Raw genomic sequence first — 25,456 nt, 5'->3', positions numbered from 1 at the left:
TAGAGAGTGCTTGCACTTAAAGCGGTATATAAGTCTCATAAATAAATAAATAAATAAATTTGTAGTTTTGATGTTTAGGGGAAAAAAACTGTATGATAGAAAAAAGTGAGCTTTTTTTGTAATCATAGAGTAAGATAATTTTATAAGTGTACTTATATTTGCTGAAAAGAAATCAGAAGCTTCTTCTATTTCTTTTTAGTCTTTCTTTCTGCATTTTTTTCTTCATTTTTCTTGACTGTTTTATTAGTTTGTGATAGTTTTCATATTTTTTGTAAACCTTTTAATAAGAAATACTTAAAAACGATAAAACTATAGAGACTTTACTACTAAAACTTATAAGGCTTATCTACCTGTGCTTACCAGGAACCTTAATTTTTCAGGATACGTTCAAGGCAATTTCCTGAGAGACTACAATTAGCTGTTGGCAGGTAAAATAATGAGGAAGTGGAATCTTCTTTTGACTTGTCTAGAGTTTGATCACTAAATTCCTGATGAATGCCTATCGTAAAAATAATCCAATGGAGAGTCACTATCTCTGAAGTTCCACCAGGATGGTAAGAGCCTGGAAACAAATTTCAATGAATCACCACATCCAATTAATTTCTAGCTCAGAGAAAGATTTCTGTGATTGTGACCAAAGAGAGTATAGATTAAGTTAATTGAGAACATAAATGCTGAAGGTGTTGCAAGGCCTTCTATTGCAAATGGTTAGTAACTAAAGAATAGCCTTCTGAAAAGCCCATATGAACCCTTTAGAATCTTGTGCAGAAGAGGAATTCTGATCCAAGGTGATCTCTGGCTCAAGCAATTGTATTCTGATAAACCATTTCTTGGGAAAAGATTCTAAAGAATTCAGATACTGCGTTTTTTAAAAAGAGGAGATTTTGGGGGATACTAATTTACCCTTCCCATCAAGTCAGGCAGGAGTGGCATGTTGTGGCTTCCATCTGCCAGAGAGTTTCATCTCTAACAGGACCCAGGAGCAGGCCTTTTCTACTGTGGGGCCTGCTCTTTGGAAAATTATTCCCTCTGAGGTGAGATTAACCCTGACTATATTGGCATTTAGGAAATTTGGTTTTCAGCAAATTTAGGGATCCCACAGAAATGGGGAGCCCGAAGATGGTTACCCTGTAAGTAATTCTCCTGAAGCTTTATTTTATTATTTTATTTGTTTATTTTATTTATTTATTTTAATATCACTCAGCATCATAAATGTGAGATGGGCAGCTTATATAAATCTGATAAACAGTAAATAAACCCCCTGTGGTTTACAGACTTTTGTTGTGCTGGAGAGCACTGAAATTACACTATCACTGAATGAGGATAATTTACTTGTTCATAATAACTAAATGTGAGGTTGACTGACATATGCTACATGCATCATTTTTTTAGACAGTCATTTTGTGGCTAAAAGCTAGAATTCAGTTTCTAATTCAGCATCTACAGGGAGGGAAGTGTATAGTGGGGTGACGCAGGGCTCTGTTTTGGGTCCAGTGATCTTCAACATCATCAATTATTTGGATGAGGGGATAGATGGGGAACTCATCAAATTTGCAGATGACACCAAGCTGGCAGGAATAGTCACTCTAGAAGACAGGCTTAAGATACAGGAGGATCTTGACAGACTTGAACAATGGGCGCTATCTAACAAAATAAAATTCAATGGTGAAAAAAGAAAGGTTCTACATATAATAATAATAACAAATTTATTGTCACTTTGAATGTACACCAATCAGCAGACATCAAAATGAAATTTCATTGCATACAGCTCTCAAAGGGTCATCACCTCTGATATACATTCCTTGTTCATGGCCAGCTCAAGTTTCAGAATGACCGTTTTAGTCTTTAGGGAGCGAATGATGGCAAACAGGACAATAGAAACGGAGCTCCATGTGGATTAGCCCTCAAATTAGCTGGTATTCCTGCATGACAATCTCCCCTCTTTCTTTTTGTGATCCTGTCTCTTCCACCTTTTCCTTAAAGGGGCCTTGCCCCTTTTCATCCCTGGAGCATGCTGCTGCTGCTGCTGCTGCAGCCACCACCTCCAATTCTTCCAAAAGCGTCTCTCTCTTCCTCTGGGCCGGCTGACAGCCTCATCCAGTTCCTTCACTCCATAAGCCCTGGGACCTCTCCTCTCTGCCTCCTTTGGAAACAGCCCTGATTTGCAATAGAATCTGTCACTCTGCCAGCAGTCAGATCTTGCTCCCAGCAGAACAATTTCAAATAGCGCAAACAACTTTTAACGGCCTCACCAACAGCTCCGAAATAACTAAAAACTCACCATATAAGCAAAGATTGTTGATTGTACGTTACTTTAGTCCCGTGGTTGCAAACCTGTGGCACACAGACCTTGCCTCGACTGATTGAAGTACTTGAAAAGCAGCACCACATCCAGCAAAAGCTTTCAGAAGAGTTTGCCAAAAATGTTCTGTGTGTAAAGAACATGTTGCAAGAACTTGACGCCAGCATTGTATCCAAAGAAAACTTTGCACAAGTGAAAGTAGCTGAAAGAGACAAAATCATAACAGGACACAAAACTGAGATTGAGTGACTAGAGAAGAAAGCAAAAACTCTGGAATATAAGATTGATATCCTGGAGAAAACAACAGCAATTTATGAAGAAGAAAAGCACAATCTGCAGCAGGAACTAGAAAGCAAGAGTCAAAAGATGCAGCGTCAAGTTTCAGACAAGCGTAGACCAGAAGCTCGTTTGCAGGGCATGGTGACAGAGACGACAATGAAATGGGAAAAGAAATGTGAGTGGCGTGTGGCAGCCAAGCAACTGGAGATGCAGAACAAGCTTTGGATGAAAGATGAGAAGCTAAAGCAGCTAAAAGCCATCGTCACAGAATCTAAGAGTAACAAACCTGAAAGGCCTTCACGGGAAAAGGATCGGGAGAAAGCTCTGCAAAGATCCTTGTCACCTTCTCCAGTACCTTTTTCTAGTAACTGTATTACTCACCTGCCTAACAACTATGATCCACCTGCCAGAAGCCAGCCACAGCTGCATAGGTGTCCAAAATCTTGTAGCAGCATTTCCGTGGCTTCCTGCATCTTGGAGTGGGAGCAGAGAACACCTACTCAGCACTGCAAGCCTCCTGGAAAGGGGGACAGTGGCATCCCTAGAGCCAGGAGTAGACTACAGGAGCCAGAACAAGCCAGGCCCTAGGTTATGTCAGACAGAAGGCGAGGCATGTGCTGGACAGGACTCCTGGCAGCTTCCAGCACTAGAGAGCCTCTAGAGCTAGAAGAGGACTTGTGCTGCAGGAATGCTCCTCCTTCATCACAGGCAGTCTCACTCAGCAGGGGAGAGGTGGGTGGACCATAAACCTCCTTCCAATATCCAGACTGAAACAGTCATGCAACCTCACGTCCCCCATGCCATCATGGTAACCTCTGCAGAGCCTTCTCTGTGGGCATGCATGCCATTGTCCCAGTCCTAGGCCTTCAGCTGGGTTTATAAAACCTTATCACTTTAGGCCTCTGCCGCTATGTGCAAAACAAAAGGTTCAATCAATCAATCAATTTCAACTTCTCATGGGAAAAAAAAGATCTTGCAAAGTTGGAATTAATTGATTGAACTTTTCAGTCCCACCCAGTCTGCCGTTACCATCGCAGCCATGCCCACCCAATGGGCCATGCCCACCCAATGGGCCACATCCACCCAATGGACCGTGCCCACTCGGCACCTGATGATACATAAATGTGTTTTGGGTTGCAGTTTGGGTATTCGGTCTCTAAAAGGTTCGCTATCACTGCCCTAAGTGGATTTTTTCTCCAATGCATTTTTCCCATGTATTTTACCAGGAAACATAGATAGGGCAGGCTAGAAAAGTCAGTACTCTCCTAACCATACTCAAGCACTCCGAATTTGTTGGCGATGCCCATTTTCCTCTCCGAGTTCATGGTTACCTAACCCTACCCCTAAGTGGAATTTTCCTCCAATGTGATTTTCCCATGTATTTTACCAGGAAACGTAGATAGGGCAGCTTAGAAAAGTAAGTGCCCTCCTACCCATACCCAAGTATTCCGAGTTTGTTGGCAGTGTCCATTTTGCTCTATGAGTTCATGGTGACCTATCCCTAACTCTAAGTCTGTGGTGGCAAACCTATGGCACATGTGCCACAGGTGGCACACAGAGTCTCTCTGTGGGCACGCGCATCGTCGCCCCAGTCCTAGGCCTTCAGCTGGGTTTTATAAAACCTTTTCAATTTAGGCCTTCACTGCCATGTGCAAAAAAAAAAAGGTTCAATCAATCAAATTCAACTTCTCACAGGAAAATTTTTTTCCCAAAGTTGGAATTGATAGATTGAACTTTTTAGTCCCACCCAGTCTGCCGTTACCCCCACAGCCATGCCCACCCAATGGGCCACACCCACCCAATGGCCCATACCCACCCAATAGGCCACGCCCACCCAGCATCCGATGATACATAAGTGGTTTTGGGTTGCAGTTTGGGCACTCGGTCTCTGAAAGGTTCACCATTACTGGACTAGTGGTTAAAGAATTGGATTGGCATCAAGGAGAATTACATCTAGAATTAAATGCACCTCCTGGTGTGAGAATACTGTATGTACAGTCAAGTGCTCAAAGCATTAGATTGGGACCAAGGAGAATTAAATCTAGAATTAAATGGACCTCCATTTGTCAAAGCAATGGATGGGCACCAGGGAGACTGAGGATCATGTCCTGCCTCAGCCACAAAAGTTCACTGGTGAATTTGAGCCTGACACACTCGATACCACACAGCCCATGTCACAGAATGGTTGCTGTAAAAAAAATGGATGAAAAAGTGCCTTTAGTTGCTGAATGTATTTTAGTAGGGAAAAAAGAGAAAGAGATAAATGAATGAATAATTACCTAATTACCACATAGCTTGTTAATCATAAACAGCTCGACAAAAATAATTCAATTCTAAAAACAGTACAAATTTTTGTAACTCCATTTAAAACATTCTTTTCAACCGGATGTTTCAATCAGAGATCTTTGTCGGTGATGGTGACAGATTATTTTTTCTGTGTGCTTAGCCTTTCTTTTCTTAATCAGAGCAAAATCCAGTATGATTCAAAATCTCTTTTTAAGGCATTATAATATACTGTAGATAGAAAGGTTTAATAATAAATTACTTAAATAAAACTGCTAAATGACTTACATTTGTGGAATTTTTGGTTTTCTCTCTCTCTCTCTCTCTCACACACACACACACACACACACACAGAGAGAGAGAGAGAGAGAGAGAGAGGGAGAGAGAGAGAGAGAGGGAGGGAGGGAGAGAGCTCTTCAGTCAATCCAAAATGGGACTAGAAAGAGACTATTGTTTACAAGGACAAAAAACAGAACGAAGAAAAACTCATTCAATCAAATGCTATTTACAATTATTTATACAGATAAAATAATAGGAACTAATAATGTGTAATGAGATTTTTTTTTTTTTTGCAACAGAGATAAATGAAAGCAGGATGCTTGTGCTAATGAAAAGTACCGTCTTTAAAGAAAATAAAAGATTAGAATAGATTGTGAGAGGAAGCAAAGAAATGGGAAAGGGAAACAATAGAAATATGGGTAAACAAGCAACTGTAACCAAATGGAGAATGGAAATGAAAATGGTGGAAAACAAACCAAACAAAAGCAGGCAATCATTTCCTAAATAATTTCATTGCATAGGCAAAGAGATTCTGGTCAACAGTGCCATGAGCAAAAGAAGAGAAATATGCCAATCACTCTCTCTTCCCGCACTCCTCATTTTCTACCACCACATATCCCAAAGAACTTTACCACCCACCATGCCACAAAGATCACAAGAATCTCAGTCCCTGCATCCAATTCTCCCTTGCTCCTTTAATCTTCTACTTATATCAATATTCGCCTGAGATAATTTGATGAATTTACAAAGAAGGCAAAAAAAATCTTGGAATAATCATTCCAAGATATTTTTATAAATTTGTTGCTCATATCTTGTTTACTCTAGGTTATTGTTATTATTGCTTACCGACCAAATCACTCTACAGAGGATGCTATTTCTTCTTTTCTCCATCTGAGCTTGAAGCACTTAGAGGAAAGTAATACTCATGTGCATCTGTAGTTTGTCGACTTCAGTTCAGCATTTAACACAATCATTCCCAGCATCTAGTAGACAAACTGGGCCTTTTAGGCTTAAACACTCCTTTGTGCAACTGGATTCTTGATTTTCTTATTAACAGGCCCCAGTATGTGCAAGCTGGAACAAATATTTCTAATACCATTTTCTTGAGCACAGGTTCTCCTCAGGGCTGCCTCCTAAATCCACTGCTGTTCACCCTGTTGATCCATGACAGTTGTGCTAGGTTTGCCACCAACCATATTGTGAAGTTCGCAGATAATAAAACAGTGGTGCATCTTATTCATGATGACAATGAGGGTGCTTACTGCAAGGAGTTTGAGGGTTTGGTGAACTGGTGTAAGGAAAACAGCCTAGTTTTAAATACTGGAAAAACCAAAGAGATCATTGTTGATTTCAGAAAAGGCAGGCACAGCCACATTCTTCTGTGCATAATGATTCATCTGTGGAGATGGTTACCAGCATCAAATACCTGAGTGTGCAGTTAAAATTGGCTGGCTTGGTCACTCAACAGCAAGACACTGGGGAAGCAGGCACAGTAGCGCCTGCATTTTTTGCGTCACATGAGAAAAGCACATCTTCCTTCCCCCGTCCTTACCACTTTCTACAGAGGGACAATCGAGAGCATCCTGTCATACAGCATCACAGTCAGGTTTAGAAGCATCACTGCTTCAGACAGGAAGGTGCAGAGAGTGCAGAGAGTGGTGAGGATGGCGGAAAAGATTATTAGCAGTTCCCTCCCTTCCATCCAGGACATAGCACATAAGCATTGCTTAGCAGGGTCCACACTACACATCTTCTTCAAAACCTATTTTCCTTGTTACCTTCTGGGAGGAGGCTCTGTGGTATCCAAAGCAGAACATCCAGATTCAGTCACAGTTTTGTTTCATACAGTATTAACCTTGTGAACTCTCAAGCTTCCTCCTTCTGTTATGTATTCAAGATGGACAGTGATTAATATTTATATGTTAATTATATGTAAGGGTGTAGGTCTATAGCATGCTTAACTCTGCCCCCAGCTCTGCCTGCTCTTCTACAAGAATCAGTGTATTTCACAAACTGCTTTTTCATTGTTTGTTCATTTCTTTGCTTAAATGGCTTATTTTAACACAGTTTTTCAAAAGTTTATTATTGACTCAAGTGGCTGACAATTCAAAATGAGTCCTTGAAAATTAAAAAGAAGATGCACAAAAGAAAGAAAGGGAAGTCCATCATGGATGTTATGGGCATTCCAAGACAATCAGCCTCAAAAACTTTGCAAGCCCCATTGAAATCACCCCAGATGGAACAAACTCATATGACAATGGATAAATATCTGAGCAACAGCAGACATTCAGTGATTGAGTTAACATCTTTCTGCTTAAAATGGGTCTTCTATTTTTATGGCATACATATTTCACAGGCAGTCAATCTCATCTTGTATTTCCTGTTATCCTGAACTGCTGAGCAATAATTTAATGCCCACCCCACCACCTGAGTGCTTCTTCATAAATAAGAGTCATCTGACTCCATCACTTTGTTCTACTATGCTGACATTGCATTCAAGAACAAGAAGCTATCAAAAAGTGCAGCTGAAAATGCAGCTGTTTGTTGTTCACAGAACTCCGCTGAGGTTTTAAAGCAAACATAGTCAAAGTTTAATATTGTACTAATGCACTCAGTTAGGGAACAATTCACAGCTAAAATAGTAGATGCAGAGTAATTGAATTTATGATGATTTGATGAGTAGGTGAAAAGCATCAGGCTGATTTGTGAGGCATTAAACTTGGAGGCAGAACAGTTACAGTGGTAGCACCTAAATTAATAATGCCCAGTATCTTGATAAGAGAGAATCTGCATATTACAGCACATTCTAGGTGGCATAACAGTTAGCTAGAAGAAATCCAAGGATAATATATTGAGCTTTTATCTTGCTTGCACTGATATAATGTGCATGTGATCCTTCCTATATGTGTCAGATTTGTTCATTTGCTTGCACTAGTTTGAAATTTTTGAAATTTCATTTTAAAAGAGTGATTCTTTTGCCATTTGAAAGTGCAGTTGAGCACTGCAGGCATTTTGAATCTTTAACTCTTTTTGACACCATACTGTCATTTTGATTTTCCCATACTGTTCGAGATCTATGTGAAAATATTGGTAGATCTGGACATGTCTTTGTCTCCTGCTTGAATATAAAGTTAACACACAGTAAACTGTGAGATTCATTGGATGGCTAAGGTATCAAGGAAAGCAAAAGTGGTCATTTTCATGCTAGGCAAAATTAAGTTTTGGAATTTGGTATCATAAAGAGTTATGGTGGGTTTAGGTCAATGGATAAATTCATATAAGAAAACACCATTGAAGATCAATTAGTCATAAAAAAATAAAGGAGCCTTTATATTCACCTGTAGTTCACTTTTAAATAATAGGATGATGATGATGATGATGATGATGATGATGATGATGATGATGATGATGATGATGATGATATAGTGAGGAGGGGGGAAGCAGAAGAAGCCAGTGCAGCTACATGAAAAGTTTAATGAAGACCTGATTTTTTTAAAGGAACTTATATGGGAAAGAGTGCAGACAAGTATCCTGGAACTGTCCATCCGGAGCCCAGAAAGCAAATTCTCAGAGAAATCTGAGGTTAATAAATATGCTATGTAAAACCAAATGAAATTCTTTGAATATGTGAAAAAAGGAGATGAGCATGAGTACTATCTACTGCCAGAATATTGACAAGCAAGAATGAAATAGTAGAAAGCTCCTATTTTGATTCAGTATTCTCCCAAAAATAAAACAAAACAAAAAACGATGAGTTGCACTAGGAAATTATGAAGAGCAAAATGAAGAGATATTGTAAGCCACCCAGATTACCATGTGGTAAGATGAGCAGCTAATACATTTTTACAAATAACAGAATAACAGAGTTGGAAGGGACCTTGGAGATCTTCTAGTCCAACCCCCTCCTCAGGCAGGAAATCCTATACCATTTCAGACAAATTGTTGTCCATTCTCTTCTTAAAAACTTCCAGAAAACTAGATACCCTTTAGATTTCTTATTTATTTAACAAATTTATTTGCCATGCATCTCATGGTTCAAGTGCCTCTGAGTGACTTCTTTAAAACATTTGACAGGCTCTGGCATTTAGAATGCTGGACAAAATAAATCCATCTTGACTTTCCTTATTTAGTCTACTCTGACTTCTTGCATCATCATTATTAAAAACAATAGTTTATTTGTCATTGTTGTTCTTATCACCTGTTATAGACCAAAGAAGTAGGGAAGTGGCAACTAACAAGTAAGCTGGCAACACATTTACTGAGTTTTGCTGGACATCAGCCATGCATCTGTGCAAATTGTATAAGACACATGTTTAATTCTGAAAGTTTTTATAATGCTGCCAATTTGGTAAAATCTGGTCTAGAAAAAGATAAGCTCCAACCTTACCTCAGTCATAAACACTCAATTCGGTTGTATCTCAGTCATAAGCATTTAGCTTTGATCCTTAGCAAGTTCTTCTGCCTCAGTTTCCCAAGAAAATGGCACTATTAATGACCATCTTATCAGACTTTTGTGAGAGGAGATAATTGCTGTGAAGCTCCTGGAGAATTACAAAAGTATTCTATCTCTTTCTCAGCTTTATGTCATATATTATATCACCCACTTGTAATTAACTTGGCCACATCAGCCTTGTCAGCTGACCTTTCTGTTTGATGAAACAATTATAATTACATTGTCACTTTAGTCTAGTTTAACAAACAACCAGAAAATGTTCTTTAATAAGCTGCCATGTCGAGATGGCAGTTTATGGCAGTTTAAAAGAATGCTTAATTTGAGTTAATTAATACAGTCTAATCTACCAGAACTAATTAAACCATTGAACGTTACTGGTAGGTTGTGCCCATTGCACTCAACAACATGTAATGCTACAAGTTGCAAATCTGTCAAAACCTGGATGACAAAGAGGGGAAGGAAAATGATAATTTCCATTTCTTAAAAGTCACATTATTATATAATAGAAATAATTTGCTTTATGAATGAAACATTATATAAAGATCAGTGCATTAAACTGATATCATATGTCTTAAATTAAAGGGATAATAACTTCCAGTGCAGTTGATCATAGGCCTTTTTAAATAAGAATAAATAAAAAAAACAAGAAAGTGGGTAAAAATAAATGAACATAACAAGACTTTTTGAACTGATTTCATAAATGTTCTCTTTCTTCCCCTCTGTCAAAAACAAACTTGGCTCAGACTTTCACATATTTACTGCTAAAAGTCTGCTATAGATGTGCATTTGAGTGTTGTATTTGCATTCCTGTTTACCTCACATATACCAGTGCTAAAAGAATTAGGACTCTGTTAAATTGCTAACAGCTTTTAAAATATTAGACCACTATCATAAAAAAAGCTGTCAGCAATTGTTTTTCTCCTGTTCAGTTGTTCCAATTCTCAGAGACTGTCTGGACAAATCTCTGTAATTTTCTTAGCAAAGTTTTCCTGAAGTGGTTTGTCATTGCCTCCTTCCTAGGACTAAAAGAAAGTGAATGGCCCAAAGTCATCCAGTTGGCTTTGTGCCTAAAGCATGACTGGAACTCACAGTATCCCAGTTTTTAGCCTGAGCCCTTAATCACTGCACTAAATTGGCTCTCGTAAGCAATTTAACACAGCTCTAATTCTTTGTCCAAGACTTAATCTGCAGTGCTGGGATTAGGGAATAGGTCTTTTACTACCTACTAATCTCCAGTCACTATGGATTCCAAAGTGAGCAAGATACTGAATACCTCTAGTCACAGTTCCTTTTGCTGTGGGGAACTTCAGCTCCAACTCATTTCCCACACTGTCAAGATGTTAAAACATTATGTAAGGTTTATGTAAACCATTATGTAACCAATCCAACAGCACAAATTGACACAATTAAATACATTAAAATACTTACATAAATGCATTATAAATATTTATATACATCTAAGTTTAGTTGATATAAATATTTTTTCTCTGGTCTGGCACTAATTCAGACATCTTAGAATGGATTCAGAGAAAGGCAAGGAGGATAATAAAAGAGACTGCAAACTAAGTCCTATGAGAATTTGTGGGACTTAGATACGCCACTGCTTGAGAAAAGATAGAAGGAAATATAATAACACTTGACAAGTATTCCAAGCAACACAACACATAAGAAAACCAAGATATGTTTTCTACCATCACAGACTTCAAGACTTAGTTTAAAAAAGACAAATTCCAGTTGAATACTTACAAAATTGTTACCTGTAAGAGCAATGTGACAAGGGAACTACCGTAGTTATCAAGAATGATAGCCTATCCCTCTTCATTGGATTTATCCAAGCCATGGCAGACATCCATCTGTTGGCCATACTTTCATTGGATACTTGCTCAGTGCAGAAGGTTGGAGCCATTTCCTTCTTTATGCCCCTATATGTGTTGATGATCTCTGGTGTTCAAAACACTACAGTATGCTTGGACGTCTCTCCAATTTTAAGTCTGATCAGAAAGTTGTGTCTGAATAAACAGATGGAAGACATGGACAAGTAATTAGCTGGAAGCTGAAACTTGATAAAAAGAAAGGAAAAAAATTATCTATTTGATTATGATTATTTTTCCTTGGCTTTTAAATTATGCACATCTCACTAATCAACTAGATGCAGTTTAGGTGTGCTTTCAGATACAGAGATCCTAGGCCTAACAATCAAGTGGCATTATTCCATCTTTTCCTTCTTAATGGAATTTTTCCAGCTAAAACAAGATGGAGAAAATGACTGAGAAGCAGGCAGAAGTATCACCAGGAGCCAGCAGAAATGTTCATAAATTAAAAAGGAAGAGTGCATAACTATTGTTTCATCTAGAAATGAATTTGCCCTGTAATACACCAACACTGAGTATCCCTAACATCAACTTCCAGCACATTTTAGATCACAGTTGTTGCCAGTAATAAATTTAATTCACATATACCGTTTTTATGATTCCCTGATTTTCTAACACAAAACTATAAAATTGGCAGATGCATTTCAACTTAGCCCAATATACATTCTATTTTTTTTGGCAATCATATTGAAATTAGAAGCCCTCTACATGCATATAATGTATATACATAACTCCATTTTAGAAAACTCACACTGTGACATATTTTTTCATCTCCCTTGAAGGATTTGTGAGAGCCATTTGTAACAAAGAAATCAAAATGTGAAGTATGCCACTCATAGAACACATATTTCCTGCTCATTAAAGCCTAATAGCAGTTACTCAATTGAAGGGATCTAGTTACAAACAATATTTGCCATCTCCAGTTTTATGAGGCTGTGCAGTGAGTCATATCTTTGAAGTTTATTATTATGAAACCTTTACAAGTCATCCCCTCCTTTGACTTTCTCAGCTGCATCTTTTTCCTCTCCATTTCTTCTTTTATTGGGATAATGCTTTTTAAAATGTACATTTTAAAAAGGTATTTCTAAATTAATTTAAAATGCCCTGCCACCGCAAGACTCTCTTTTCCTTCAATTTGTATTGACTCTTTTTTCACAAAGGAAGCAGATTCATTCTTCCTTGAAGGAAGTAGATTAAAAAAATCATAACCCATAAAGCAATTGCTAACATGTTTTTTTATGCTTTTTAAACCCATGTTTTTATTAATGCAATGGAATTCAAGATTTAATTTTTTAATAAATATGCATGGAGAATCCGGAACAATCAGTGAATGGCATATTTAGTGTACACAACCAGCCAATGAGGAATAAGAATGTCAAAGGAGTTATTCACCCTTGGCAGCCTATAGACAAGATGTTGAAGAAATTACTTGTTGAAGAAATGATGCCCTGAACAAGTCTTGTTATAATCTTGTAGATTACAGTCTATAATTACCTAATAATTTGAGTGCTCCATCACTAGAGGTTTTCAAGAAAAGACTGAAGTTTGAAATGGATATAGGAACTTCTGCTTGAGTAGAGGGTTGGATTGGAAGATCTTCAAGGTCCCTTCCAACTCTATTGTTCTATGTTCTATTCAACCTCACTAAAACAGGAAAATGCTCTTCTTCCAAAATCTTAGGACTTGATGACAACCTATGACATTGATTGAAGGTGGATACAAGACAGTTTTAATCAAATATTTGAATGCTCACCATGTTGCTGGGTGCAAGAACATATTTGAAAGCTTGCTAAAGTTTCAGACCTGAAGTAGGGCTGAAAACCATCTAGAGTAGAGATGTCCAACCTTCTCAACTTTAAGACTTGTAGACTTCAACTGGTTTTAAAGTTGTCAAGGTTGGACACCCCTGATCTAGAGTGAGTAGTAGCCCACATTCTATCAGCTTTAGGGGATTCAGTTTGTTGTTACTTTGAAGGACCCTGTCCCTTATCATGGCCCAAAACAGAATAAGCAAATAATGCAGTTTAATTAGTTAAGTATGAAGAAATGTACTTTATGAAATATTGCCTGTAAGCATTCTGAAGCCAACCAACATCATCACTTTTCTAGGTTGCTATTCCCTACTTAAAAGAGCTGTCAGAATTATATGGTTACCAAAATCATTTCGACGGAAAGTTGTCTTCTGACAGAATTGTAATAAGGGCCATTTTTCTTTCTGTTTGAATGTTGCAGTAACTGAAGAAAAGAAATCAAATTGATTTGCACAAAGGATTGATAAAGATTGTGACTCTTTCTCTTTTCAAATAAGCGGAAATGCACTTCACAAAAAAGACTATTCTCCACATCAATTAGGCTTTGGAAAGAGAGGAGATACTGCATTGATATGTGCACATGAGAACAGAAAATCTTCCTCAATAAGATCAAACTTTTCCTGGAATAAACTCTCCCTCCTTTCAAATGCTGTCCTTACCAACAGATGTGATTCTCAGTCCCTTTCATGCTGTTGAAAGTTCCACAGCCCATAGTTTGAATGTACAAACATGTATACAAATGAAAATAACTATGAACAGCCTGTCCCATCATAGCATGCCTGAGACATGCACATTTTTTAAATCTTGGGAGTGGAATTCACTGGGTATGTTCAGGAAAAAGCAGGAGAGTTATCTGTCATAAGTATTCTAATTTTGATGCCTTTCCAGAGCAGGCATCTGAACACAGCATCTACACAACTCCTTCCAATTGTAAGTCTTATGATTTTGAACTTTGGTTGCTGTACTTCTTATTTTTGTTCTCTCTATGAAAGTCTTTTATGCTCACAATACAGGATTGGGCACAACAGAAAAAAATAAAAGACTCAAAAGTATGTGTGAATGCTTGTTGCTTAGCAGGCTCCTACTTCCCTGAAGGGAATTTAAGAGAATGGTAATCAACTGTATAGTCTTGGGGGGGGGAACACCTAGCATTTATTTAACAGATAATAAAGGAAGCCAATTAAAAAACTAAGCAATTAAAATTTAAAACAATTTAGAATATTAGAATGCAATAGGAAAGAATGGCATTCTCTAATTAGGTGGTTCAGAGTTCTAAAACATTGCCTCAGGTTGTCCAATCTCAGTTGTTACAAGTAACTTCAAGCTTCAACTTCTTTCTTATCTGTAGAATTGTTAATGTGTGTGATGACCCAGGGCACAGCACAGAGGCAATGCAGTCAGCTGGCAGTTCAAACCGCCCTTAATTGTTCCAAATTTTCCCCAAATACTCCCACATTTCTGGCAATCCCCAGAACAAAGTAAGACACACACACCTTCAGCAGGCTCTGGCTGCAAGTAATTTCACATACAGTTAGATCAGAAGAGTAATTTACTCAAGGCCACGTAGATAACAACGAATGAAACATACATCCAAAATCTAATGAGTTTGTGGAAATACAAGTTTGCCTGAGCAGTTTCAGAAGAGAAGCCAAAATACAATCCGAGGTCTTTGAACACCAAATCAAATCTGTCAGCCAGTCCAATGGTCAGAGTTTCAGGGTTTCCAAGCAGAAATCAAACACAGAACAAGAGATCAGAGAGTTGTTTCCAAGATCAGCAACAGCATACAAAACTCCAAGAAATCAGTCTTTGTTCCCAACAAATGCCCCTCCCCACAGCATCTCCTTAAGTCTCAGTCTCCAAGTGTGCCTTGTGGATAGGGGCAGGGTGCTCTCCTCCTGAGTAGTTGAGCCTGCCTGCGTTGTTCCCTCCTTCTCTCCACTCTCTATGCTCTAGGATCAGGAGGGGGTGGCCCTTGCTCATTGCCTGAGCTCTGTCTCTCATGTTCATCCTGCACCAATCCTGAAAGGCCCTGGCTGGCCTGCTTCAGCCTGCTCTTCCCCACATTCCTCTGGAGCCATAGACACCTCTCCCTCGACCTCCATAGGGTCATGTTGCAGCTCATTTTCCTCAGCAGATTCAGGTTCCAACAGAGGCATGACAGTGTGTGGTAGTTATTGTTATGTCCTGGGCCTGCTGAATTGCTCAGCAGGCTCAGGAAAGCTGCAGAGAGGCCCAGGCAGACCACATAGTTGCCTGGGACCTGACAGGCTGTCTCCAGCCTTGCATTCATGCGCAAGGTGCGAGAATCCCGTGGAATGATTGGCTGATGCTGTCCCTACCAGGGGACTATAAAAGGGCCTGCACCATTTTTGTTTGTTGTTCTGTTGGTGAATAAAGGAAGACTGTTTTTGTTACTCCGCTTCGTCTCCATGCCTCTTCTTTGGAAACAGAACATTGGCGACGAAGGTGGGATAGCTGCAACAGCTGAGTCTAAGGAATCTGAGGAGGAGGTGGAGGAGGCATTTGAAGGGCCATCAGGGGCAGAGGGAGGCTCTGATGAATTACAGGACTCACAGTTTGATGCAGAGCCTGGGCCCTCCAGTCATGTTCCTGATGAAGCTCAGCTGTGTGAGGAGCATGAGTCAGACCCGGAAGACCCACACCTCAGGGACTTGCTAATTGACGCCCGCTCCCGTCGTCAATTAGCAAGAGTAAATCAACAGAGGTCAATGAGACACCTCCAGAGTAAAAAGAAAAGGTGATGAGAGGCAATGCCTTGGGACTGCTGAATAAATGGAGGAGGTGTGGGCGGTACTGGTTGCTGAAAGCAACCGTTTGCAAAAGCCTTCTTGGAATCCTGATCTGTTCATCTTGCTTGTGACTTCTCATCTGTTTGCATCATGTTTCCTTTGGACTTGAATTTTGCTGTTTGTGTTTTGGACTATTTGACAGGTTTGTCAACCATATTAAAGAGTTTTGTTTTGTTGCAAAGTCTCCAGCCTATTGCATCAGCAGGGGTTTGGTCCTTGTGCCTTTAACAAGGACGGCAATAGGTTGGGATAGAACAGACCTGACATCAGGAATTACCTGAGTCTCCCCTCACTGCTAGGGACGTGGCTGCTGAAACTGCCACTGATCACACGCTAACACGCGTGCTGACATGGATGCTGTCAGGATGGCCTTACACGTGTCCCGGCACAGAGTTCCAGAGTTTCTGGAAGAGGAAGTCCGAGTTATCCACCTTCAAGGGGTGTGTCCTATGGGGAAACAGAGTTGTCATCCCAGACTCATTGAGGACTAGAGTCTTGCTCTCTCTACATGAGGGACATCCCGGAATTGTCCGAAGGCACTCACACATGCAGCCATCTCTGGTGGCCTGGGCTCGATAAAGAGATCGAGACCCAGGTTCATGGGTGCCAAGTGTGCCAACAGTCATGGCCTGAAATGCCTCAGGCCCTTGTATATAGGTGGGAGGAGACACATGCCCCTTGGTCGAGGATTCATATTGACTACGCTAGGCCCTTTCACGGGCAATTCTTCCTTCTCCTCATGGACAGCCATTCCAAGTGGCTAAAGGTTGTTCCTATCTCCTCCACTACTACTGCTAGGACCATCCAGATGCTGAGAGGGATCTTCGCCTCCCATGGGCTTCCAGACGTCCTTGTCTCCAACAACGAACCCCAATTCACTTCTTCTGAGTTTCAGGCTTTTCTACAGGCCAACTTGATCTGGCACGCCACTTCAGCACCATTTCATCCAGCTTCCAACGGCCAGGCTGAGAGGATGGTGTGCACTACCAAAGATGCTCTCAAAAGACTCACTCATGGCAGCTGGCATCACAGGTTAGCTGACTTTCTTCTTTGCCAACGCACCACATCTTGCACAGCCACTGGAAAGAGCCCAGCTAAACTACGCTGGGGTCACCGACTCATCACTAAATTGGACAGGTTGCACCCAGACCGGGTGGCTTCACAGGTGTCACAGCTGCGGGCACCTAGGAGACTACAGGTAGGCAATCCGGTCTGGGCATGAAACTATGGACCTGGACATCTCTGGATGACAGCAGTGGTATGCAAGTTCTCTGGGCCACTGTCATACGAAGTGGCCTTGGATGATGGTCATGTGATCCGACTTCACAACTGCACTGGAGGCTTCTCAGCCACACCTCCACTCCTGGCTCTGCTCTTGGGTGGGAGGAGGACCACAATTACAATTGTGAATCAGTCTCTCCACCCAAGCGGATCTTCACATGCTTCAGCACATGTTCCAGAAGGGGGTTTTGTCATGGAGGCAGCTCCTGACTTCAGCATAGGCACAGGGTCACTGGGACATTGCTATCAATTGGCTACCCAGGCCACTCCATCTGCTGGTCTTGGGCTTGAGGGACAGTTCTCCCAAGAGGGGTCCATTGTGGACTTGGGGAATTCCACCCCACCACTGGACTTGGGGAATTCCACCCCACCAAGGAACTCTGGTTTGGGTACAGAGGATCCAGCCAGTCAGCAGCATGGGGGGTCGCCTGTTTCTATGGGGCATCAAAGTCCTGGTCTGCCCAGCCTGGCAGGTGAGCTGGCAGGTCAGGCACACACACTGGCTCCAAGAAGGTCAGAGTGGGCCAAGGGTCCACCCAAACACTTAAAGGACTATGTGAGGTTCCTGTCAAGTATGGGGGAAGTCTAGTAGTTTTCTATCAATCAGAACACACTCAAAAGAATGGGTGTTAGAATTATATTGTTGTAAATACAAGAAATGTAAGGGTGGTCTGCTAAGGGGCAGGTATAAGTACATTTAGAAATAACAACATGCTCATAAGAACCTGTGTATATGTGCATGGATTTAAAAGAAATAATATGTACTTATTGTTTTATCCAAGGGGGGAGGGGTGTTATGTCTTGCACCTGCTGAATTGCTCAGCAGGCTCAGAAAAGCTGCCGAGAGGCCCGGGCAGACCACATGGTTGCCCGGGACCAGACAGGGTGGCTCCACCCTTGCGCACATGCGCAAGGTGGGAGAATGCCGTGGAATGATTGGCTGACGCTGTCCCTACCAGGGGACTAGAAAAGGGCCTGTGCCATTTTTGTTTGTTGTTCTGTTGGTGAATTGAATAAAGGAAAACTGTTTTTGTTACTCCGCTTTGTCTCCATGCCTCTTCTTTGGGAAAAGAACAGTTAACAAAAGGCAAAAACCTTCTTTGATCTCTGAATAAACTTTCTCTGTTCTCTTCTTATCATTCTCCCATCCCATTATTGATTAGATCAACAAGTTTCTTATGTGTTCTGAGACATGAAAAGAAGATATCACAAAGGAGCCACTCAGAGATGATAAAATACTACATAAAAAAATCTCAAAGCCACTGATTAGAAGCTAAGATACAGTAGATAACCATCAATGTTTATGGAACAATTGGCTAGATAGGTTGCAAACTATGAACGCCTGACACATTAATCTGAAGGATAGAAATGTTCTTCATGGGTTATTGGACAATGGATTATTTATTAGTATTTAAATTTGTACATCACCCATCTCCCAGTGACTCTGGATGGTATGTAATTTGCATACCTGTACATAAAGAAATACATTTTTTGGCAGGGAGGTGTCTTTTGGGGATATATTTAAGATATTGTGGGAAGTCAGCCCCCCAGAGAAGGAAATATTAAAAGGGCAGAAAAATATATTTCCTCAAAGGATCTTTAAGAGGCAGAAAATCATGCCAGTTTTCTTAATATCCCCAAGTCTCCCTCCCCCAAGCAGAAACCAGCTCTGTAGAAATGCAGATATAAACCACCCAGGAAGGCTGGAAGCCCCCAGCTAGAAGATTAAGAAGACAAAGACACCTAAAATCTACATACTCCACCCAAACTCTAAGACAGGACATAATAAGATAAACCCACAGAAGCCAAAGGGCACACCCAGACTCAAATCAGAATACATGACACAGGAAATACGAAGCCTCAAACAGGAACAGGAAACAACTTCAAACAAAAGCCCTAGAGGGTATAAAAACCCACTCCCTACATGTGCTCTCTCTCTTTTCTTTCAGAGCCATCTTCCCGTCTGGCTCTCCTCTTCAATAAACTACAACCTTCTTTGTAAAGCAGTTACCATGTTGTTTATTCCTGGCTTGGACTAAACCACAATGAAGACTTTTCTTTCAACAATATATTTGTTTTGTTTTGTTTTTCACAGCTTTCAGACCATCTGAACAAAAAGTTTCAATTGGTACTGTCATGCATGAAATTATTTCTTTTTGGGCATAGAATGCTTCCAGTTGAAATCACAAGGCTATATATACATATTGCCAACAAACTATGTGAAATTAAAGTTCCCTCAATTTCATCAGTTTCTTAAAAGCTTGAGGTCACACTGACCGTCTCACAGAAGGTGGACCTGGATGCAAAGTGTTCTTGCCTCAAGCTCGGACACTTTTCTCCTTGCCTGAGTTCATAGGAAGATGATCGTGGCAGTTCATCCTGGCATGAATTTCAGTTGTTACATTAAGATGGGGTATTTTTGTCCCATTTTTTTTAATTATAAATTTTTACAATTTTACAATAAAAACCCCCTTCCCTGATCCCTCCCAACCCACCCCAAAACCCTCCCCCATTCTTCCCAGAGCTGAATACAGGTTTTGTCCCATTTTTAAATCCCTCCATCAAACTTTTATAAACAATTTTAAAAAACAGGAAGAATCAAATTATATCAGTAAAATAAGGCAACTAAAGCTGGAACAGCAAATAAAGCACAGCTAAAATACATGAAAAGTCTAGCTAGATAAAACCAAACCAACGTGTTTATGTCCCTCCTAAGGCTAGACAAAGATGGGGACAATCTAATCTCTACAAAGTTCCACATTTAGGTTACTACCATAAAGCAAATCATTGCATTATATTTCTCCCAGCGTAGTGTCTTCTAATGATGAGAGGCATCATATGGTCCTTGATATTCTCCAGCATGATTGGATGGAGAACCCACGGATGGGTTGTCTTAATCTATCTGCTCCAATTGGACTAAGTCTGAAATTGGTAACGCCCCCTCTGTGCCAAGTGCACCCCAGTTTTAGACTTAGTCTGTTTGCTCTAAGACGCGTTTTGTCTTCGCTCCTGGAGCAGAAGACTGTTTAATTCTATTTAATTACTTAGCTCAGGCTATTATTATTTGTTATTTTATTATTGATTCAGAATGGATTATATCTAGAAGAAAGATCAATTATCCCAGTCTGAAGCCTATTCAGGCTGACAGACTCACAACCCTCTCCATCTGGGGGGGGGGGAAACTTTCCCCTTGTTTGTTTTCCCTCAGTTAGGGACAGCAAGATCAAACCTTCGATTTAAGGAGCCTCGTCAGGCCTGCAGGGAGCCTTCCCAGGTCCCTCGGCCCCAGCAGACAGCAGCAGGTGAGAATTTGGGCGCGGCCCAATTTTCGGAGCCGGGAGGGCCTGTCAGGCCTTGGACGACAGCTTTTTCCAGCCGGCCTAATCACATGCCACCAGCTGCTTTAGGAGCCCAGGCGATTCACCCGAACGAGGGCTCGTCGCAGCTTAGACCCTAGGCCTCAAGGCCTTCTTCAAACGGCTGTTTTTAGGGCGCCAAATTGGCGGCCGCCATTTTGAATTGCCTTCTGGCGGCCATTTTGGGTGTGGCTGAAGCCCCCGGTGGCCATTTTGTATGTGGTTGAGGCCCTCGGCTGCCATTTTGTGAGTGGCGGAAGTCACTGGCGGCCATTTTGTGTGGGGCTGAAGCCTCGTCGGCCATTTTGTTTGTGGCTGAGGCCCTCGGTGGCCATTTTGAGTGGGGCTGAAGCCTCGGTGGCCATTTTGTTTGTGGCTGAAGCCTTGGCGACCATTTTGTTTGTGACTGAAGTCATCGGTGGCCATTTTGTGTGTGGCTGAAGCCCTCGGAGGCCCTTTTTGTGCGTGGCTAAAGCCCTCGGCGGCCATTTTGTGTGTGGCTGGGGCCCAGACTGCCTGGAACTTTCTCCTGAAGGCAGTATTCGATCATCAGTGGCCAGCTCTTCGAGAGAGCAGTTTCGACCGGGGAGGGCCTGATCGATCCCAAGTGATCGGGGTGCCCATCAATTCCCCGCCCTCCCCCCTCTTGGGCTGAATTATCTCTGTAGACTCCCTTGGTGAAGTACAGCGCTGAGGGGGGGCGTTTTGCCAAGGTTGAGACCAGAGCAACTCATCATGGCAGAGAGAGGCAGCGAGATGGCCAAGAGGAGTCGCCAATCAGAGGCAAGTGGAAAGAGCACCACGAAGCGAGCCCGGCCTAGCAGGGAGCCACAGAGGGAGGAAGGGTGCCAAAGACTGAGAGCGGTCTCCCCAGATCTGGCAGGCACGATGGGAAGGTCTATTTTTGAGCCCCTTTCTTCACATAGTGCCTCAGCCCCAGGGGCTTGGTCTCCCCCCAGGGAATTCCCGAGTCAGATTCAAACCTAACAGTGGCTTCAGGGAGGGGTATAACTGGTCAGGGACAGGCTTGACTAGTCAGGATACCCTTAATTTGGGCCCTCAGGCCACATTCACCCCCACTGCAGCAGGGCTTCGCCCTCCTGAGAACCAGGCCCTGAACCCGAACTTCCTCCAGTCCATGATAGCCCAGGCTGTGGCTCAATTTATGGCCTCCAACACCCCACAGCCACCCCCCCAGACCACACATTATTCACAATCTCCGGACTGGATGGATGATCCCGCATCGGATCTGGAATCTACAGGAGCTGAACAACCTGGCCTGATTTTGTCTGATGATGAGGGCATCGCCCCATCCGAACCCACCCCTCCTGTCGGTCTCTTTGACCATTCCTTCTTCAATTCCCTGCTACTCAAGGCCTGCACTACTGCAAACCTCGCCCAAGAACAGGAGACCCCACCAACATCCCAGGGTCCCCATGCCATATACACTGAGCCCTCTGTCTCACAGAATCATATTCCCTGCCCTCCCCTTTTTCTAAATATAGTCCAGAAACAATGGGAGAACCTAGGATCCCCCTTGAGCCCTGGTGCAGTAGAGAGAACATTGTTCAGTGTTGCTCCTTCCCTGACCTCCCTTTTGGAGATTCCTGAGATTGATGAGCCCTTGAACTCATTGTTTCCCAAGTCCAACATCCCTGGGGACATAAATGAGGCACTAAGGGCAGAGGACAAGAAGATCGAGTCCGCCCTACGCAGAGCCCACCAGGCATCAGCCTGGGCAACGAGGGCAGCAACCTCCATGGCCTTCTTTGCCAGGGCTTCGGTCCTGTGGTTACGGGAGCTCCAGGACATGATCCCTCCGGACCAGCTCAGAGCCCACCAGAATCTGGGTAAGTTGGTGGCCACATCCCAGTATCTAGCCGATGCCTCCTTACACATGGCCAGATACACTGCCCGGACCATCGCGGCAGACATTTCAGCATGAAGGCTCCTCTGGCTCAGAAACTGGCGAGCAGACACCAAGGCCAAGTGGCGTCTGGCCTCTAAACCTTACACAGGTGGACATCTCTTTGGTAAGGCGCTAGAGCCATACCTAACCGAAGGTAAGGATAAACGCAAGACCTTGGTTAATACATCAAGGAGGGAAGATAGACGCTGGGGGAACTTGTCGCAGAGTAACTACAGAAGGCAGCCCTTTCGGCCAGCACCATCCTGGGACTGGGCCCAGGCTTCTCGCCCCTCCTTTCAGAGACAGGAATGACAACAAGATCGTTCAGCATACAGAGGCAGATCACAGTTCCAGACCAAGCAGTCCTTTCGAGGCGCAGGGAGCCGCTCCTTCAAGCGAGGCAAGTGAACCTGCAGCCTCACCTCCCATAGGAGGCCGGCTGGCCCTCTATTCCAGCATTTGGGCGGCCACTACTATGGACGCATGGGTGTTAGACACCGTCTCCCAAGGTCTGAGACTAGAATTTTGTTCCCATCCACCTGACAGGTTCCGCTCTTGTCCTATTTCAACGAACAGGGCCAGAGCTGAACTTATGTCAGAGGCAATAGCCCACTTATTGCAGATACAAGCAATTGAACCAGTTCCACAAGAACAAGAAGGACGAGGGTTTTACTCAAACCTCTTCATCATTTCCAAGACTTCAGGGGGCTGGAGGGCGATCTTGGACTTAAAAGGTCTAAACTTCTACTTGAAGTATAAAAAATTTAAGATGCAATCACTTCAATCAATCCTGGCTAGCGTCAGGCAAGGTGACTTTCTTACCTCCATAGACCTGACTGAGGCATATTTGCACATTCCCATTTTTCCTGGACACCGCAAATTCCTCAGATTCAGTTATGCCCGACGCCACTACCAGTACAGAGCCCTTCCATTTGGCCTCTCATCTGCACCGAGAGTATTTACAAAGGTACTGGCAGTGATTGCAGCCCACCTTAGACAAATTCCCATCAGAGTTCAATGCTATTTAGATGACATCCTAATTCAGTCATCATCATGGCAAAGTGCCCAAGCAGACCTCGCCCTAGCCATCAAAGTTTTGCAGGAGCACGGTTTTTCTGTTAATTTCCAGAAAAGTCATACTGTACCAACAACTCGGCTCCTCCATTTGGGCGCAGTTATAGACACAGACAACTGCACGGTCTACCTATCTCAGGACTGACGGAACTCTATCCAGACTCTTGTACGTCGGATCCGAAGGGACAGAGTAGTCACATTGGCATCCCTTTCACAACTACTAGGGAAGATGGTGTCCTGCGTGCAAATTGTGCCATGGGCACGTCTCCATGCCAGAGAATTACAGTGGCTTCTCCTTCCATTCCAGAGACTTCATACCAGCACATCCCACCAGAAGGTCCGAGTTCCACAGTCGGTGTTGAACTCCCTTCGTTGGTGGGACTCTCCGGCACTGTCACGGGGAGCAGAATTCAAAGAACCAGACAGGATCACCATCACCACAGATGCAAGCCTATTTGGGTGGGGGGCACACCTCCACACACACTGGGCCCAAGGTCAGTGGTCCAGGCAGGATCTAAAGAACAATATAAACTGGCTGGAACTAAGAGCCATACACAGGGCCCTATAAGAGATTCAGCAGCTTAGTACAGGGTCAGCACATCCTGGTCTTAACCGACAACATCACAGCCAAGGCCCATATCAACAGACAGGGGGGAACAAGGTCCAAGCCTCTCATGCAGGAGGCCAGATTGCTGGGGTCTTGGGCGGAACTGAATCTTGCCTCCATCAGGGCAGAGCACATATCCGGAGTGGCCAACCAGCAGGCGGACTCACTGAGCAGAGCCACCGTGGACCATTCCGAATGGCAGCTGGATCCGAAGATCTTCAGAGAGATCGTGGACAGGTTTGGTTCCCCAACCCTAGATCTGTTTGCCTCCCCAGCCAACTCACAGCTTCCCAGATTCCTTTCCAGGTTCCCGTCTCCATCAGCGGAGGGAACAGATGCACTCCGCAGTCCCTGGCCCAGGGAACTGCTCTATGCCTTTCCTCCCCTGCCCCTTCTACCTTGCCACGATCAGGAAGATCCTTTGCGAACAAGCAGAGGTCCTCCTGGTCGCCCCGCATTGGCCGAGACGATCTTGGTTCGCCGACCTGATGGAGCTCTCCGCATCCCTCCATGGAGGATTCCAGCCAATCGGATCTCCCTCATTCAGGGAAAGTTACATCATCCGGACCCTCAATGGCTCCAGTTAACCGTCTGGCACTTGAGAGGCAGGCCTTAGGCCTAGACGCATATTCGTCAAGGGTCATAGCCATGATCCAGCAATCCAGGCGACCCTCGACGAATAGAATATACGATGCCACGTGGAAAAGCTTCTGTAATTGGTGTTTAGCTGACAAAATTGAACCCTTACAGGCTGCAGTGCCAGTTATCTTGGAGTTCCTGATGGTTTGGACAAAGGGCTTTCCACGAGCACCATCCGTAGCCAGGTAGCAGCACTTGCCACGGTTATTTCCTGTGGCAAGGAATCCTTAACACAGCACCCTATGATACGCTCCTTCCTAAAGGGAGCTAACAATGCCAGACCACCAACGGTACATAGATATCCCTCCTGGGACCTTCATCAGGTTCTACAGGCTCTTGTCTCACCACCCTTTGAGCCTATTGACACTTGTTTGCTCAAACAATTATCAATGAAGGTGGCATTTCTGGTTGCTATAACTTCAGCCAGAAGGATCTCTGAGCTGGCTGCCCTGTCAGTAAGAAAGGACCTGTGTATTTCCATATGGACAGGGTTACTCTC

At 42.8% G+C, this 25,456-nt stretch overlaps 1 pseudogene; it reads left to right on the top strand.

The window, feature by feature from the left end:
* LOC120319660 overlaps positions 1 to 25,456 on the top strand; it is a 67,225-nt pseudogene that overhangs the window by 439 nt on the left and 41,330 nt on the right.

The sequence above is a fragment of the Crotalus tigris genome, unplaced genomic scaffold (assembly GCF_016545835.1).
Source record: "Crotalus tigris isolate CLP2741 ecotype Arizona unplaced genomic scaffold, ASM1654583v1 scf7180000020926.639216, whole genome shotgun sequence".
NCBI classification, from domain to species: domain Eukaryota; kingdom Metazoa; phylum Chordata; class Lepidosauria; order Squamata; family Viperidae; genus Crotalus; species Crotalus tigris.
The sequence above is the reverse complement of the archived record's forward strand: the minus strand, read 5'-3'. Positions and strand labels throughout refer to the sequence as shown.